Below are 16,779 nucleotides of genomic sequence, written 5' to 3' on the forward strand. Positions count from 1 at the left end.
TATATACATGATTTATGTTTGTTCTAATTATGAGAATCATATTAGATACGGATTCTGAATTGGCTGCTGCAAATTTGCTGAAATCTGGGTCTGGTGTCCGATTTACACAAACGAATACCCTATTCCATAGGTAAACGAGCGTCTGAACAAAACTGATAGCTATTGCTATCAACGACTCGTTTGTAAGGCGTTTGACGTCGTTTCTGCCCGTAAACAGTGATTCTTGTTTTTCTGATTTGATTCTGATTTTTCTGATTTTTGTCATATTTTTTTTATGATTAGATCATGGATAATATGATATGTTAATATCAGATTATGTGTTTTAACATACTTTTATGTGTTGTATGAGCATGGTGGATGGTTATGGCCTTTCGACCTTAGTGTAATGGTTTTGGTTTTGGTTTTAAATACGATTTGCATGTCGTCAATCTTTGTAATCATAAATCTCGAATATAACTCGAGTTATTCTTGTAAGTTCATTAGATTAGTTTTACTTTCAATCATGTAATGTAATTGAAGACTCAAGAAGGCTATCCAATGGAGATGATACAAAGAAGAAGACGAGGCATACAAGAAGTCTAAACAAAGAAGAAGACTTATGTAATAAGTAGTTGTATTTATTTCCATCACCATATTAGATTGACCTTGATCTTTATCATGAGCTTGATAAAGATCACATAGGATAAGACCATAACCAAACACATTTACTTTATTGCACTTTACATTTACTTGTTTATTTAATTTTATATATGAGATATATGCCTATGTTTACCATGCGATGATAGATTTAGGTGAACTTAAATCAATATAAGGCGTGCTCTAGAAAATCTAGAATAGGAATCGTTTCTTGCCTTAACAATAATATTATGAATACAATCATGAGATTCTTGTGTTTATGAAACACGTAATTAAATATGAATTTTCAATATTGAGAGAAAGGATGATTCTGTCAAAAGCAGATTTCTATCTGTAAGAAAGGGGTATTAAGTGACGCCTTTTGATAATGCTCCCCCCGATCTGGGAATCATCTGATTATCGATTATTGATTTGAAATATTTAATTTAAAAGGAAGAATCTCTTTATAATATGATTATAATTGTAACATAATATAATCCCTCTAAAATTAAATAATATCAAGTAGTAATTGGCCAATGACACAACGGGCTTGTGTCGGTCAAAGCCTTCCAACATGGTAGAAAGTAATTCTTATTTTTAAATCATTGTCGTTTCGTGCTACAGCCGAGGGCTTTGATTTCAAAATAAGAAATACTTGTCTATTACATAAAGATGTGTACATTGAATTAGAATCTAAAGGTCGTTACGTGCTACAGCCGTGGGCCGTTGGAGACTGATTCAATTGTACGAAATGTTGGGTTAGACTTGACTTAGAATATTGAGTTTGTCGTGCTACAGTCGTGACTCAATTATTCAAGAGGCTAAAGTTTTATTAGGGAATAACATAAGATGTAATTGACAAGAGTTGTCTGCCTATTGAACATCACATGACGTTTCGTACTACAGCCGAGGTTGTGTGATGGAATGTAGGATCCCTATTCTCACTAGCATTATGAATGCTTAATTTTCACTTAGGGGTTGTATAAATTAAATAAACTAGTGGGAGCCACTTATGAATAAAGACCCGATTCATATAGTGTTTTAAAATGAAATTGAATATTTGCTAAGTGTTGTTATGTGTTCATCATTTACAGATTTACTATATTCGTTATGTCTTCTGCACTATCACTCTGGAGTATACTAGATGCTCACAAGTTGACTGGTCCTAATTTTGCTGACTGGCTTCGAAACTTGAGAATTGTTCTCAGGGTTGAGAAGCTGGAATATGTGCTTGACTCACCTAAGCCTACTAAACCTGCTAACGATGCATATAATGATGAACATGTTGTGTATCGTAAGTGGATAGATGATGCAAATATTGCTCAATGCATCATGCTAGCTTCCATGAACATTGAGCTACAGAAGCAACATGAGCATATGGATGCTCACACTATCCTTATGCATCTACAAGAGTTGTATGATGTGGCAGGGAGGACAACTCGATATGAGATATCGAAGGAACTATATGGTTGTAGGATATCTGAGGGATCATCTATGAATGACCATGTACTTAAGATGATCAATGTGATTGAACGTTTTGGACAACTTGGTTTTGCCATGGATGGGGAGCTGAGCCAAGACTTGGTCTTGCAATCACTTCCGAGTTCGTTCTCGAAGTTTGTTGTGAACTTTCACATGAATAAGCTGGATGTCAGCCTGCCTGAACTCCACAACATGTTGAAGACTGCGAAATCGAATTTTCCCCCTAAGAAGAGTTCTGTTCTTCTAATTGGCGAAGGTTCCAATCCTAAGAAAAGGAAGAAGAACCCTTCCAAGAAGAAGAAAGTAGGTGAGAAAAAGCCGGTTCCACCAAAAGCCGAAGACCCCAAGAGCAAAGCTGTTTGCTTTCACTGTAACAAGGCGGGGCACTGGAAGAGGAACTGCAAGGTTTACCTTGTAGAATTGAAGAAGAAGAAGGGTAGTGAGACTACCGCTTCTGATTCAGGTATATTCATGATCGAAGTTAATATGTCACTAAGTCAAATTTCTACTTGGGTATTAGATACCACCTGTGGTTCTCATATTTGCAATTCGTTGTAGGGACTAAGGAGAAGTAGGACTCTTGAAGAAGAGGAGGTGATTCTACGGATGGGAAATGGAGCAAGAGTTGCTGCTGAAGCTGTAGGATCATTTCATTTACATATGCCTACGGGCAAGACTATTGTTCTAAATAATTGTTATTTTGTTCCCTCGATTGTGAGGAATATTATTTCTATTCCATGTTAGACTTGGCTTGATTTTCGTTTGTTATTCAGAATAATAAATGTTCAATTCTTAGAGATAACGTTCTTTATGGAAGTGATATTTTAAACAATGGTCTGTATGTATGTGATGTAGAGCATAATTTACTAAAAATTAAACATACTAATAAAAGAAAAAGGGATGATGAAAATCTCACTTTCTTGTGGCACTGCGAACTTGGTCATATTAGTGAAAATAGACTGCGGACATTGCATAAGGAAGGGTTACTTGACCCCTTTAATTTTGAATCATATCCTACATGCGAGTCTTGTTTATTGGGTAAAATGACCAAATCTCCATTTAGTGGACATGGAGAGAGGGCTGCAGATTTGCTAGGATTGGTACACACAGATGTATGTGGACCAATGTCTACGCAAGCCATGGGTGGATTTTCATACTTCATTGCTTTCATAGATTATCGATCTAGATTCAGATATGTGTATTTGATGAAACACAAGTCTGAAACCTTTGAAAAGTTCAAAGAATATAAGTATGAAGTGGAGAAACAAACCAAACATAGTATTATAACTCTTCGATCAGATCGAGGTGGTGAATACTTGAATGGAGAGTTTCTAGCTTATCTCAAAGAAAATGGTATAGTCTCCCAGTGGACTCCTCCATATACTCCACAGTTGAATGGGATATCTGAAAGGAGAAATCGAACTTTGTTAGACATGGTTCGGTCCATGATGAGCTATGCGAATCTTCTAGTATTCCTGTGGGGTTATGTATTGGAAACCTTAGCATATTTACTGAATAAGGTGCCTTCCAAATCTATTCCTCAAACTCCATATGAGATATGAAAAGAAAGGAAACCGAGTCTTAAACACGTTAAGATTTGGGGATGTCCAGCTTATGTCAAGAAAGTTGACCCAGATAAGCTGGAATCTCGATTCGTAAAATGTAATCTTGTGGGATATCATAAAGAGACTTTAGGGTATTACTTTTACACCGATCATCGGGTGTTTTTCTCCAGACATGCTACCTTCTTGGTGTTAGTGGATTACAGCTGATTACATTATTCAGGATATCATAATATTTATTTAGGAGATGCTAACCAACAGATTCAGTAATGAAATTAGGGATAATAAACTGATTTTATTAGTAGTTTTGATCAGGCTGTAATCAGGGACAGTAATTAGCAGATTCTAAGAATACATTTAGGCAGTAATTAGATATAGTAATTAGCTGATACTTAGCATATAGTTAGGCTATAATTGTGCCATAATGTATGTATCTTTTGTGTATATAACTGAACAGAAATACAGAGGTAAGGTCATTGAATCCAACTTTGATATGGTATCAGAGCAGATAGTTTATGACGTTCATGAGATGGCAAGTGCACAAAACAAACACAACCAAAAGTATGCATGCCAAGGTATTCAGGATGATTACCATGAAGACGAAAATATGGAGATTCAAAAGCCAACACACTAGAAGGAATTCGATTGATCAAATAAGTTGTTGTACTTAAGGCTTCAACCCAAAATTTTGTAGGAACAGATGATTCAAGCAATAAAGTTCTTGCAACATCTAATAAATGACGATTTTTACGTTCAGCAACCCCATTTTGCTGAGGTGTATAAGGACAAGATCTTTGAGAAATTATTCTTTTTTGTTGAAGAAAATCATGGAATGCATGGGACATGTATTCACCCCCAGGATCAGATCTTAAGACTTTAATGTTTGTTGAAAACTGATTTTCAACATGAGCAACAAATTTCTTAAAAATAGAGAATACTTCGGATTTTGAATGAAGAAAATAAACCCAAGTAAACCTACTATAGTCGTCAATGAAGGTAACAAAAATACTTATACTTTGCATGTGATATGAGAGGAGTGATGCCCCATACATCAGTATAGATCAAATCAAAACACCTTATAGCATGACTACCATGAGAAGGAAAAGAAAGAGATTTGCTTTTACCAAGTTTACATGTTGAACAATCAAAAGACAAATCAGAAGAAAATTGATCTTTATCGCCCAATAAACCAGATTTCACAAGATGAGACAAAGCATGAGAATTAGGATGTCCTAGACGTCTATGCCATATTTCACCATGTTTATTCACACTAGTACAAGCCAAAGAAACAACATTAGAAATAGGAAAGTGCAAAGGAAACAATCGTCCAACTTTAGGCCCTTTCGCAAGGATCATCCCCGATACCTGATCCTGCACAACACAACCATCACGAGAAAAATGCACATCACAGTTATTATCAATCAATTGTCCAACTGAAATAAGACTCGTTGAAAGTTCAGGAGATATAAACACATCTTTTACTAAGGAGTTGATGTCACCAATTGCTTGAATAGGTAATTGAACTTGATGAAGTTCAAGAAGCACAAACTACTACGGATCAAGTGGAAACACATGTTCAGACTGAACAACCTTCTATGGAACAGCCCATTCGTAGGTCAAGGAGAGTGTATCGCCAACCTGAGAGGTATTATGGCCTTGTCATTGAGAATGACAATGAGTTGTCAATCATTGATGATGACGACCTTGTGACCTATAATGAGGCTATGAGTAGTGTTGACTCAGAGAAATGGCATAGTGCCATGAAATCCAAAATAAAATCTATGTATACCAACCAAGTATGGACTCTGGTTGAGGTGCCTGAAGGTGTTAAGCCTATTGGGTGCAAGTGGGTATACAAAAGAAAGATTGGAGCAGATGGGCAGGAGGAGACCTATAAGGCCAGGCTCGTGGCAAAAGGATTCAGACAAAGGCAAGGGATTGACTTTGATGAAACTTTTTTTCCTGTAGCCCTGTTAAAATCAATTCGGATTTTGCTTGTGATTGCTGCTTACTACGACTATGAGATCTGGAAAATGGACGTGAAAATGGCCTTCCTCAATGGGAAACTTGAAGAGGAAGTGTATATGACACAGCCAGAGGGTTTTCTTTCCAAGGGAAATGAACACCTAGTGTGTAAGCTGCTGCGAACCATATATGGTTTAAAGCAAGCTTCTCGTAGATTGAACATCTGTTTTGATGAGACAATCAAAGAGTTTGGTTTTATCAAAAACATAGCTGAACCATGTGTCTACAAAAAGGTTGGTGGGAGCGTGGTAACATTTCTTGTATTGTATTGAAAGAGGAGACGTCAAGAGAGTTTACACGCATAACAACGTAGCAGACCCACTCACAAAGCCACTTCCTCAAAGTCACTTTGATCGTCATAAAGACAAGATGGGTATTAGATACCAGAGTGATTGGCTTTAGTACAGGTGGGAGATTGAAAAAGATGTGTCCTAAGTCCAATCATGTATGATGATTTAAGAATAACTTTTATGTAATCTGTTTTGATTTCATTGATATTAATAAAAGACTTGTTTTGGTTTTATTGTGGGCTTTATCTATTTAAGTGTTTAAATAAGATATACCATAGTTTAGAGTAAAGCTTTTTATGAATTATGATGAGATCATAATAATGAGACCTAAAAGATGATAACTCTAAACTTAAATATTTCCTGGTCATAGGATTACTAACTGGTAATTAGTAATCCGCAAAGATCGGTACATACTATGCTTGCTTCATTATGAAGGATATCTGTTCTCATAGACATTTGTGTGGTGACACTATAGCTAGTATGTAGGTGCTTATTATAGAATAAGTTCACTGAACATGACTCACACAGCTGAACAACTGATGGAGTTCACTCACGTGTCAGCAGTTGTTCACATAGTGATAGTTGTACAAGTATCCTTAGACTTGAGGTCATCATAGTCATCTTGTGTACACTGAACTATGCTTTGGTTTAGTTCTTAGTCTCCAGGGACAATTATAAGGGCTCTACTGGGTATAGGAATTTGTACACGAAGATAGTGTATGATCAATAAAGGATCTATCCCTTCCAGTGAAGGAAGAGAATGTTTAATGCTGATCCACTTATGCTAGTTCAGGAATCTCTGGCCAGAGTGAATGAAATTAAATAGGAGTTTCTAATTTACATTAAATAGAACTAAGCATAGTGAATGGGAAAGCAAATGATTAAATAAGATAGGCTTGACACAAGTTTCATGCCTTGTATTTAATCGTGACATTGCAGGGTAGATGAAATTGATTGTACGGTAACTACTCACTGAATAGGTTCTTGGTATTCTAAGCAGTGAATTCATATTATCCGGATAGTCGCGATATGCTGAGAAGTATCCCTCACGATGTTGAATAAATATGATTAATTTATTAATTAATCATATTTAATGAATTAGAGAATTTATATAAATAATGATAAAATAGTTTTATTATTATTTATTTCTACTACCGGATTAATATTGAACCTACAGGGTCATACCATAAAAGAGAATGATTTAATGTGGAGGAATTAATTAATAATGGCTGATAATTATTTATTTATGAAATAAATAATTAATTAGCAGATTTAATAATTGATTAACTGAGATTTAATTAATTATAAATTAATTAAGAAAAGTTCTTAATATTATTAATTAAGAATTTAATTTTGGAAATTAAATCAAGTGAGAGAATTATTTTTCTAAAGTGTTTAGAAAATGGATTAATGATTAAAAGGTGTTTTAATTATTAGTTAATTGGTTAATAAGAATAATCAATTAAAGGGTTAATAAGAATAATATTTTATGGAAAATTTTGCCTATAAATATACTATTATAAACCCTATTTGCCTCAACCCCAAATAATTAACCCTAATTCTAAAGTAGAACAAGAGGGAGGCAACTAATTCTCTCAACCTCTTCCTCCTCCATCACATTGTACTCTTGGTGGATACTGATGGAGTGCTTCACACTTGAGGAGCAGCTGCTAGGGATTTCCGTTCATCGTTCTTGGATCGCTATTAAAGACCTACATCTTTCCATTAACGTAAAGCTTCTTAAGGTAAACATACTGAACTACGAATTAAATATTATTTTTTGCAAGGATCCTGCGGAGGGTTTCATTTTTTTTAAGATTTAAATTTACATTTTCGTTGCGTTTATGTGCTAAAAACCCTTCAGAAGAGGTATATGTTGAACAACCTTCAGGCTTTATAGATCCAAAATTTCCAAATCATGTCTACAGGCTTGACAAAACACTTTATGGCCTTAAGCAAGCTCCAAAAGCATGGTATGAGACTTTAGCTCAATTCCTTCTGGAAAGTGGATTTCACAGAGGCACAATTGACAAGACTATTCTACCTCAACCATGGAAAGGACTTACTTTTGATACAAATATATGTTGATGATATGATCTTTGGCTCTACAAATACAAAACTTTGTGAAAGATTTTCCAAGTTAATGCAGTCAAGATATCAAATGAGTATGATGGGAGAGTTGAGTTATTTTCTGGGACTTCAAGTCAAACAAACTGAAGAAGTTACTTTTATCAGTCAATCCAAGTACACCAGCAATCTACTCAAGAAATTTAGAATGCAAGATAATTCTACTGCATCAACTCTCATGGCCACTGCCACCAAGTTAAATAAAGATACTGGAGCATCAATAGATATTACTAAGTACGGAGGTATGATTGGCTCTTTACTCTATTTAACTGCAAGTAGACCAGATATCATGTATGCTACATGTCTTTGTGCAAGATTTCAGGCTGATCCAAGAGAACCTCATCTAATAGCTGTGAAAAGAATTTTCAAGTATTTCAAGGGTACAGCTGATCTAGGATTGTGGTATCCTAGAGAATCAGATTTTAAGCTAATAGGTTACTCAGATGCAGATTTTACAGGATGCAAAATAGACAGGAAAAGCACTAGTGAAAGCTGTCAATTTCTTGGAGGCAGATTGGTTTCTTGGTTTAGCAAGAAACAGAAATCAATTTCCACATCAACTGCAGAAGCAGAATATATTGTTGCAGGAAGCTGTTGTGCACAGATTCTTTGGATGAAGAATCAGTTACTGGACTATAAGTTAGAATTTTCTAAAATACCAATTTACTGTGATAATCAAAGTGCTATTACTATGACAGGAAATCCAGTTCAACACTCAATGACAAAGCACATCTGCATATGGTACTATTTCGTAAGGGAACATGTGATGGAAGGTATAGTGGAATTGCATTTTTTTCCAACAGATCAACAACTAGCAGATGTCTTCACAAAACGACTATGTGGAGCTACTTTTACAAGACTGGTAAATGAACTTGGAATGGTTTCAGGTTCTTTCTCAAAATCTGTTTAGTTTTTGTTCTCATACATCAGACTTTATGATCAGTGTTTACAGATTTTCTTATCTCAATGTAATCTGTGCTTAAATTGTAACATATTAAACACTGCTTATTATCTGATGTGATTCTATAAACTCTGAAAGTGTTTTGAATGTTCTGTGACTATTCAATCCAATTAGGATTATCTTGTTAGATGCTAGCTTTGTAGTCTTTAACAAACTATGTATCCCATGTTTGAATTAGTTATTTATGTGGAAATCAATAACACAAGTAAATTCTGATTTTGATCTTAGTCAAATTTACTTCCTGTATCATATTACTAAGTCACAAACTAGATTATTGCTTCTCATATGTCAAATTCTGATGTCAGTAAATCTTAAGGATGAACTACATGCTTGATAAGCCCCACTTATTTAAAGAAAATAAAAGAAAAGAAAAATTTAAAATCAGGTACTCCTTTAAGATATAGAGTAATTATGTGAAATGGAAGATCCAAGTGCATTGCTGGTATTAAGTTATATGCATTAGAAAAGCAAATTTTTTCTTGGTGACTTTTCACATTCTCTAATTACTAGAGAAATATTCTTATAACATCATTAATTCTCATGGAAGTTGTAACTCATTTAAACTGAGAAGCCCTTGTCAAAAGAATTTCAAAAGATGCATAAAATAAGCACAAACAGTTGAGGTGAATTCTTGCATAACTTTATTCTACAGTAGACTTCACAATTCAAGGCATATTTTAAGCATTTTTCTTAGTTATGCCTTATTTTTAAGATATACTAAAGTTTATCAGACTTTAATCTTTATCTGATCATTTGCACATACACACACTATCACTTCATATGAATGATGAAAATTACTGTGGTGATTAAGTTGTTTCTGATAAACAGTTAAGTATTGTTTACATAAATTCTAAGGACAAGTTCTGATTATGTTATGATGATTAAACTCTGAAGAAACCAGTCAGTATTTGTGTGAAGAAACACAAAAATAGTCATTCACTTTTTGAGTACAGAAGCCATGTTCTGATGACTGTTAAATTCTGATAATAGTCAAGTTCTGATGCAAATCTTGATGCTTGTATGGCATTATTTATTTACTTGACTTATTTTTGGTATTTACTGTAACGGTTATATTTCTCAGAAACATAATTAGGTGAGATAAAAACAGTCATAATCATTTATTAGTGGGTTGCGTGTTGGTTTTGGTATGTGCAGGTGTGCAATAATTACTGCATGTTTACCGTGCCCACTATTTATGTTTTGACTGATTACACGCTGTCAAGTGTAAAAACTTCAAAAGAGATGTTACCATGTGCAGAGTATAAATATCAGAGATAAAATATTATACAATCTTTTACCCACTCTTTTACTTTATTCTCTCTCTCTCTCTCTCTCTCTCTCTCTCTCTCTCTTATTTTCTTACTCTCTTATTTTCTGACGTTCTCTTACAGGCATTTTATCAAACACTTTACAAATACAAAATTTTCACTAGATTTTTCAACAGAAATGGCACCAAAGGATGTTATTTTTAATGGAGCTAAGTTTGTCCCAAACAACTACTCTAATATCTTGAACAAGGATGAAGCTCCTTCAGAACTTCACTTTGTTCAGGATTTCGTGGCTCACAGTGAGATTGGGTATGCTCTGACCCAACCTCAAGCAATCTCTGGTAAACAAGTGCTGGAGTTCTGGAAGACTGGAATTTATGATGATGGAGGTGAAACTAGATCTCCAAGCATCATCTTCTCATCAGGAGAAGATGAGTATCTGGTAACTGTTACTACAGTGAGGCAGGCTCTTCATCTGCCTGAAAACTGCACTTACAACTCAGGACCTGGAGAATCTGTTCTTCAGAACAAGATGGCAAGCTTGGGATATGAGAAAAGCTTGTCCAAGCTAGGACAGTTGAAGAGGCCTTACATCAGGAGGGAATGTAGCTTCTTCTTTGATTGCATCATAAAGACTTTTGCTAACAAATGCTCCAATTTCGATGCCATTCCAATCATGAGTCAACAAATAGGGTATGCACTTATTAATCAGACTCATTTTGATTATGCAACTGCTGTGTTAGGCTATATTAGTGACAGAATGAAGGAATATGCAAATGTAGTATATTTTGCTAGGTTATGTCAATTAATTTAAAGTTATTGTTGTTCTGATAAGTCACAAGTGTTCAGTGACCTAATGGAACCTTTTAAGTTACATAAAAGGGCATTTACTGACTTGTTATCTGCTGATAACAAGAAGGAAGTACTAAGACCTCTCCAAATACCCCAATCTGTCAAAAAGTTCTTAGTAAACACTATCCCAGACACTTACACAACCATATTCCCTGATGTAGCACCATCACAACCATCTAATACTCAACAACCACATTCTACCTCACAACCACCAACATCAGCACCTGTTGTCAGCACTTCATATTCTAGACCCAAATCCAAAACCAAACCAACCTCTGGTACTTCTCAAAAGGTGCCAGTTGTAAAATCTGACACATCTTCCAGACCCAAAAACTCAAGAGCTAAATTTGTTCCTCAATCTTCACCAAGGAGAAAGAGAAGGCTGATTTTGAGAGATGAATCAGATGAGGAAGAACAGGTCCAGGTTCCTGCATCAGAAATCTTGTGGACCATATTTTCAGTTTGACCTACAAGAGATTAGAGGGAGTAGATGTATAGGATTCATGTATTATATATACATGAATATATATTCCCTTAATATATATATACATATATATACATATATGTATTCAGTTTACTAATTATATATATATTCAAAAGGAGAAAGCAGCTGAAGCTTCTGGCATTCAGAAAAGAAAGAGGTCTTCACCTTCTGATATAGATCATGTCACTCCTCCATCTAGAAAATCAAAATCGAAGAAGGTGATAGCAGATGTGCATATTGCACAAACTCAATCTGAGGATACTGAAGATGCTGAGGAAGGGGATCAGGAATCTCTGATCTCATCAGAACCTATTGTGATTGAAGCCCTGCCAGCAGCTGAAGAAATTCTGATTCAGGAATCTGAAATTCCTGAAGTCCACAGATCAGAACATGTACAAGAATCTGTGATTTCTCCACCTCACTCTCCAATCAAAGCTACAGATGATGTTGAAGAATAAGAGACAAGTCCTGAAATAGATATTCATAATTTGAATATACCTACTGTTCTATATCTGGAAGTTCCAACTACAAAAAAGCCAACTCTTGTTACTTCTCCAATTTTACAGGCTGAGATACCAACAACACCAATTCTTGATCTTGAAACTGAAGATCAGAATTTAGACAAAGTTGATTCAGAGTCTCCTACAGCCACACACATCTTGGTGTTATCTGAAGATGAGGAGATTCTAGCAAGTTTTGGAGAGTCAGCTCCAGTAAATAATCCAGTGCCTACAGGAAATGAGGCATTATTCCAGTTTGAGGAAGAGGCTGCTCCAGTTCCATGGGAGGAAACCTTTAGAGGGGTTGAGTGGCTGCATAAATGGAATGATACTGATTTTATTCCCAGCCCACATGTTCTGACAGTACATGTCTCAAAAGCTGATGAGTTGCTGACAAGTTCTGACTTCAAGCATCAACTAAAGGTCACTGCTCTCAGTACAAGAACTCTACAAGGTCAACACTCCAAGACTCATGCAAAGGTTGATAAACTTCAGGAAATAGCTGATAAGCTAGACATGATGCTCAAACTAGACAAGAAGAGGTTTATTAGACCAATTCAAGAAAAAGTGGATGTTATTGAGCTTGTTCAAGACAAACAGCAGACCCAACTTGATGAGGTATTACAAAATCAAGCTGCTCAACAAACTCAGTTAAATGAGATCCAATCTTCAGTGGAACTCCTTCTTTCTCTACTCCTGACAGATGATGCCAAAAAGGGGGAGAAGGTAGTTAAGTCCAAATGCTTACCAAGCCAAACACTGAAGAAAAAGGATGATCATGGAGATGACCAGGGAAACTCTGAAAAGAGTAGAGGTCAAAGTCAAGGGAAGCAGCTGAGCAGAATTCCCACTCAATAGACAAGTTCTCATCAGAGAATGTCTGATAGCAAGAACTCTGATAGATTTTCTACGCAAGGGAGGAATAAGGAAGAAAAGAAGCCAATAGATCAAGATGTTCCTTTGTTGATCACAAATGCTGATACTTCAAATACTGATGATCAAGTTCTGACAACTACTTCTGATGTGATAGTCCAAGTTGGAAGCCAAGAGTCACAGAAGTTTTTGCAGACTTTGAAATACAAAGGAAATAAAGCAACATTCTTTTACGAAGATCCCAAAATTCAATCTATTGATGAAGAATTGGCCAAGAGACTATTCCTTAAGGATAATCCAGGAGTGGATTTAGAGGAATTAAGGGAAGAAGAAGCTAAATTTGCAGCTAAGAAGAGCAAATCCAAGTCAAAAGCTTCTGATGCTAAAAAGCCACCAAGGCCAAAAGAAAAGGGGATTTTGATAAGAGAACTGCCACATAGATTCCTAGATCAAGGACTAGATCTCAAACTACTACTGATCCCAAAGACAAGGGAAAAGGAAAAGTTGGGGAGACAGTCAAGAAATAGAAGATGAAGATTCCTCAAATTCTGATGGATCCTGTGTGCAAAATGGTTCAAGTCTTTGATGATACTGCTGCTGAAGATGAAACAGTTGAAACTCTGAAGATAAAAAGGATGACAGAAGAATCTAAGACAATCTCTGACATAACTCAAGTTGTTCAGAGTGAAGAAGTTCAAAATTTAATAAATCCTGAAGATATTTCAGAACAACAAGCTACAGATGAAACTGCAAATCCTGACCAATTCATCAAGACATCAACCTCTGACACTGCTCAAGTTGACATAGACAGCTTAACATTAAAAGACAAGAAGAAGCTGTTATGGAACAAGTCTACTCCAGTTCAGCCTAAGACAAATCAGATGTTGAATCAACTTGTAGCATTTGGGGTAAAAGCCAAGCAAGCTAGAGACACTTCTGGATTAGGTTCCGATAGAGAGAAATTCCAGACTAGGATAGAAGTTGATATTAGAGATCCATTCACATTGACTGACAAGCCATTTGAAGAGATCACACAGAAGCACCTTGACAAAGTGTTTTTTGCTCAAGTAGTGATGGATACTCATGATGATTATGAAGTAAAAGAGAAATTGATCTTATTTCTGATTGATGGCAGAACTTATAGATTATCTGAATCTGATGTGCTGAAGAAATCTGTCAAAGAGCTCCAATATATTCATTATCTACTGGAGGTAAATTCTGATGTTACCAGGAAATGGTCAGAATATATTCTGAAGGTAATAAGAGATTTACTCAGAATTTCTGGTGCAATAATGACAGAGTATACTCCAATGATGACTGAGGATGATGGAAGAGAAATTCCTATGAGGAAGAATTCTGCTAAGGTAGAAGTAATTCTAAATGGAAGATGGTTATGCTATAATGAAGATTCTACACATCCAAGGGTAATTAGACTGGGAGATGGACTTGAAAGAAATCCAATTTCTGCACTCAGAGCTGCCATATATCAGATTGGTGATACTAAAGATGAAGAACTACAACAAGTCAAAGCTCAGTTACTTGAAGTTAAAAGAAATGCAGAGACCAAGCTGGTATCAGACTTTGTAAGGAATCATTATGGATTCAGGCTGATTCAGTGAATCTGGTAAAAGCTGCATGTATTGTAAGTTGTATTTAGTTGTGCATATAAACTCTCATTGTATTTGTACTTAAATGTTTTTGACATCATCAAATCTATAAACTTGTATATTTTTATAATATACAAGTTGGGGGAGATTGTTAGATATATTTGTGATGTCATGTCTAATCTGATTCGTTTAGTTTCAGAACTCACTATCAGAATTTAACTGGAAATCAGAACTTACTGAAGACAGGAAGTTATCAGAACTTAAGCCATCAGGACTTGCATCAGAACTTAAGTGCGGATACACTTTAGGGATGAAAAGCGGTTGATTTACAGGAGAGGATCTGGATTAAACAAAAGAAGATATGATTGGAGAGTTATACAGCTAAAGGACTACAGTAGATAATCTCTGGTTGATGTATTTTAGGAAACAAAATATATCATATCAATTAAGAGATATCTTGTAACTGTGTAGTATATAAACACATATTAGGATTTACACTATAAGTGTTATCATTCACGAGAAGATTATTCATTGTAACCCTAGCAGCTCTTAGTGATATCATACATCACTGAGAGAGTAGATTAAACCTACTATAACAGAGTTTGATATATTTAATAAACTTGTTTTCTGTTACATACTTGTGTTTATAATCGAATTGATTGTAGATACTATATTCAACCCCCTTCTATAGTATCATTGAGGCCTAACATATATAACATACAAATTCAAGAGATCAGCTCAGGTTCTTTGTATGAAGCCTATGACTACCAGTAGGCAAATGTCATGACACTGAACTGACCATTAACATTGTCTTCCGAAACTGATAAAAGCCTTTTTCGAAACTAATGCTTTTGTTGTCTTGGTGATTCATCAATTTTATTAGTTCAGTTTATCATATATAATTATATATGTACTAGCATATAATCCGTGCGATGCACGGACTAGTTATCCATTTATAATTTTATTACATTCTAAAAATAACTTATAAAATACGGTAATTATATATTATTAATTATATATTATTGAGATTAACGAAGTTAAATATTTACATATTATTTTGTATGTATTATATCAAATGATTCAAAATTTAGATAGTTAAACTTTAAAACAAAACACTCAAAATATTATAAATGCTATGACTATGGTTCGAGTTATGAAAATGGAACTACGGTCATTAAGAGAAGATAAATGGGACAAATTTTTAGAAGATGTTAAGAATTTTTGTGTTAAGAACTCTATTGAAGTACCTAATATGGGATGACATAATATCGATTCGTGGTCGTTCAAGGCGTGAAGGACAAATTGTTACATAATTTCATCTGTTGAGATATTTTGTGGGGTTAGTTATTTACTTTCATTATTTATGTATCTTTTTTGTTTTAGTCAATTTATAACTAATCTATTTTGAGTCTTCCATGTATATATCTTTTGTTCAAAATTGTTTTTCAAGTGATTGATATAATATCCCGAGAGATGGAATAAAGAGGGTAACACCGAGTTACTTACTTGCATTGCCTCTCTTAGTCCCTGAAATTCATTTTTAAATTTTGATCTTACAAAACTTCTTCGACTACCACCTTTAATCCAGATTATGATTTGGTATTTTTTTTGTATTTTTTTTTAAATTTTTTCATGGTTTATTAATTATTTTTTATATTATAATTTGAATTATTAAAATTAATTTTGGAAGGTTTTTGTTTTCCTAGAAAAAAGATAAGAAAGAAGTTGAGTGCGATTATAATTTAAGTTGGATAATGATTTATAGAGTTTGTAGTTATATTAGATACATGATTTATTTTTTTTCAATAATTTATAAAAGATAATAATTATATATTACTGAGATTAATGAAGTTAAAATATTTATGTACTATCTTGTATCTATTATATTATTGAATGATTCAAAATTTAGATAGTTAAAATCTTAAAATGTCCTCCTACTTTGGGTCGCTTCGCCCAAGTGCATAAACTATTGAAAAGTGGGAGTTTTGAATAGTAGTGGTGTATGTGGATGATTTGGTATTGTTTTTATAATATTATTTTTTCTTGATTTATTAATTATTTTGTTATATTGTAATGTGAATTATAAAAAGAATTGGAAGGTTTTCATTTCCCTACAAAAGAGATAAGAAAGAA

The sequence above is a fragment of the Apium graveolens genome, chromosome 10 (assembly GCF_009905375.1).
Source record: "Apium graveolens cultivar Ventura chromosome 10, ASM990537v1, whole genome shotgun sequence".
NCBI lineage: Eukaryota > Viridiplantae > Streptophyta > Magnoliopsida > Apiales > Apiaceae > Apium > Apium graveolens.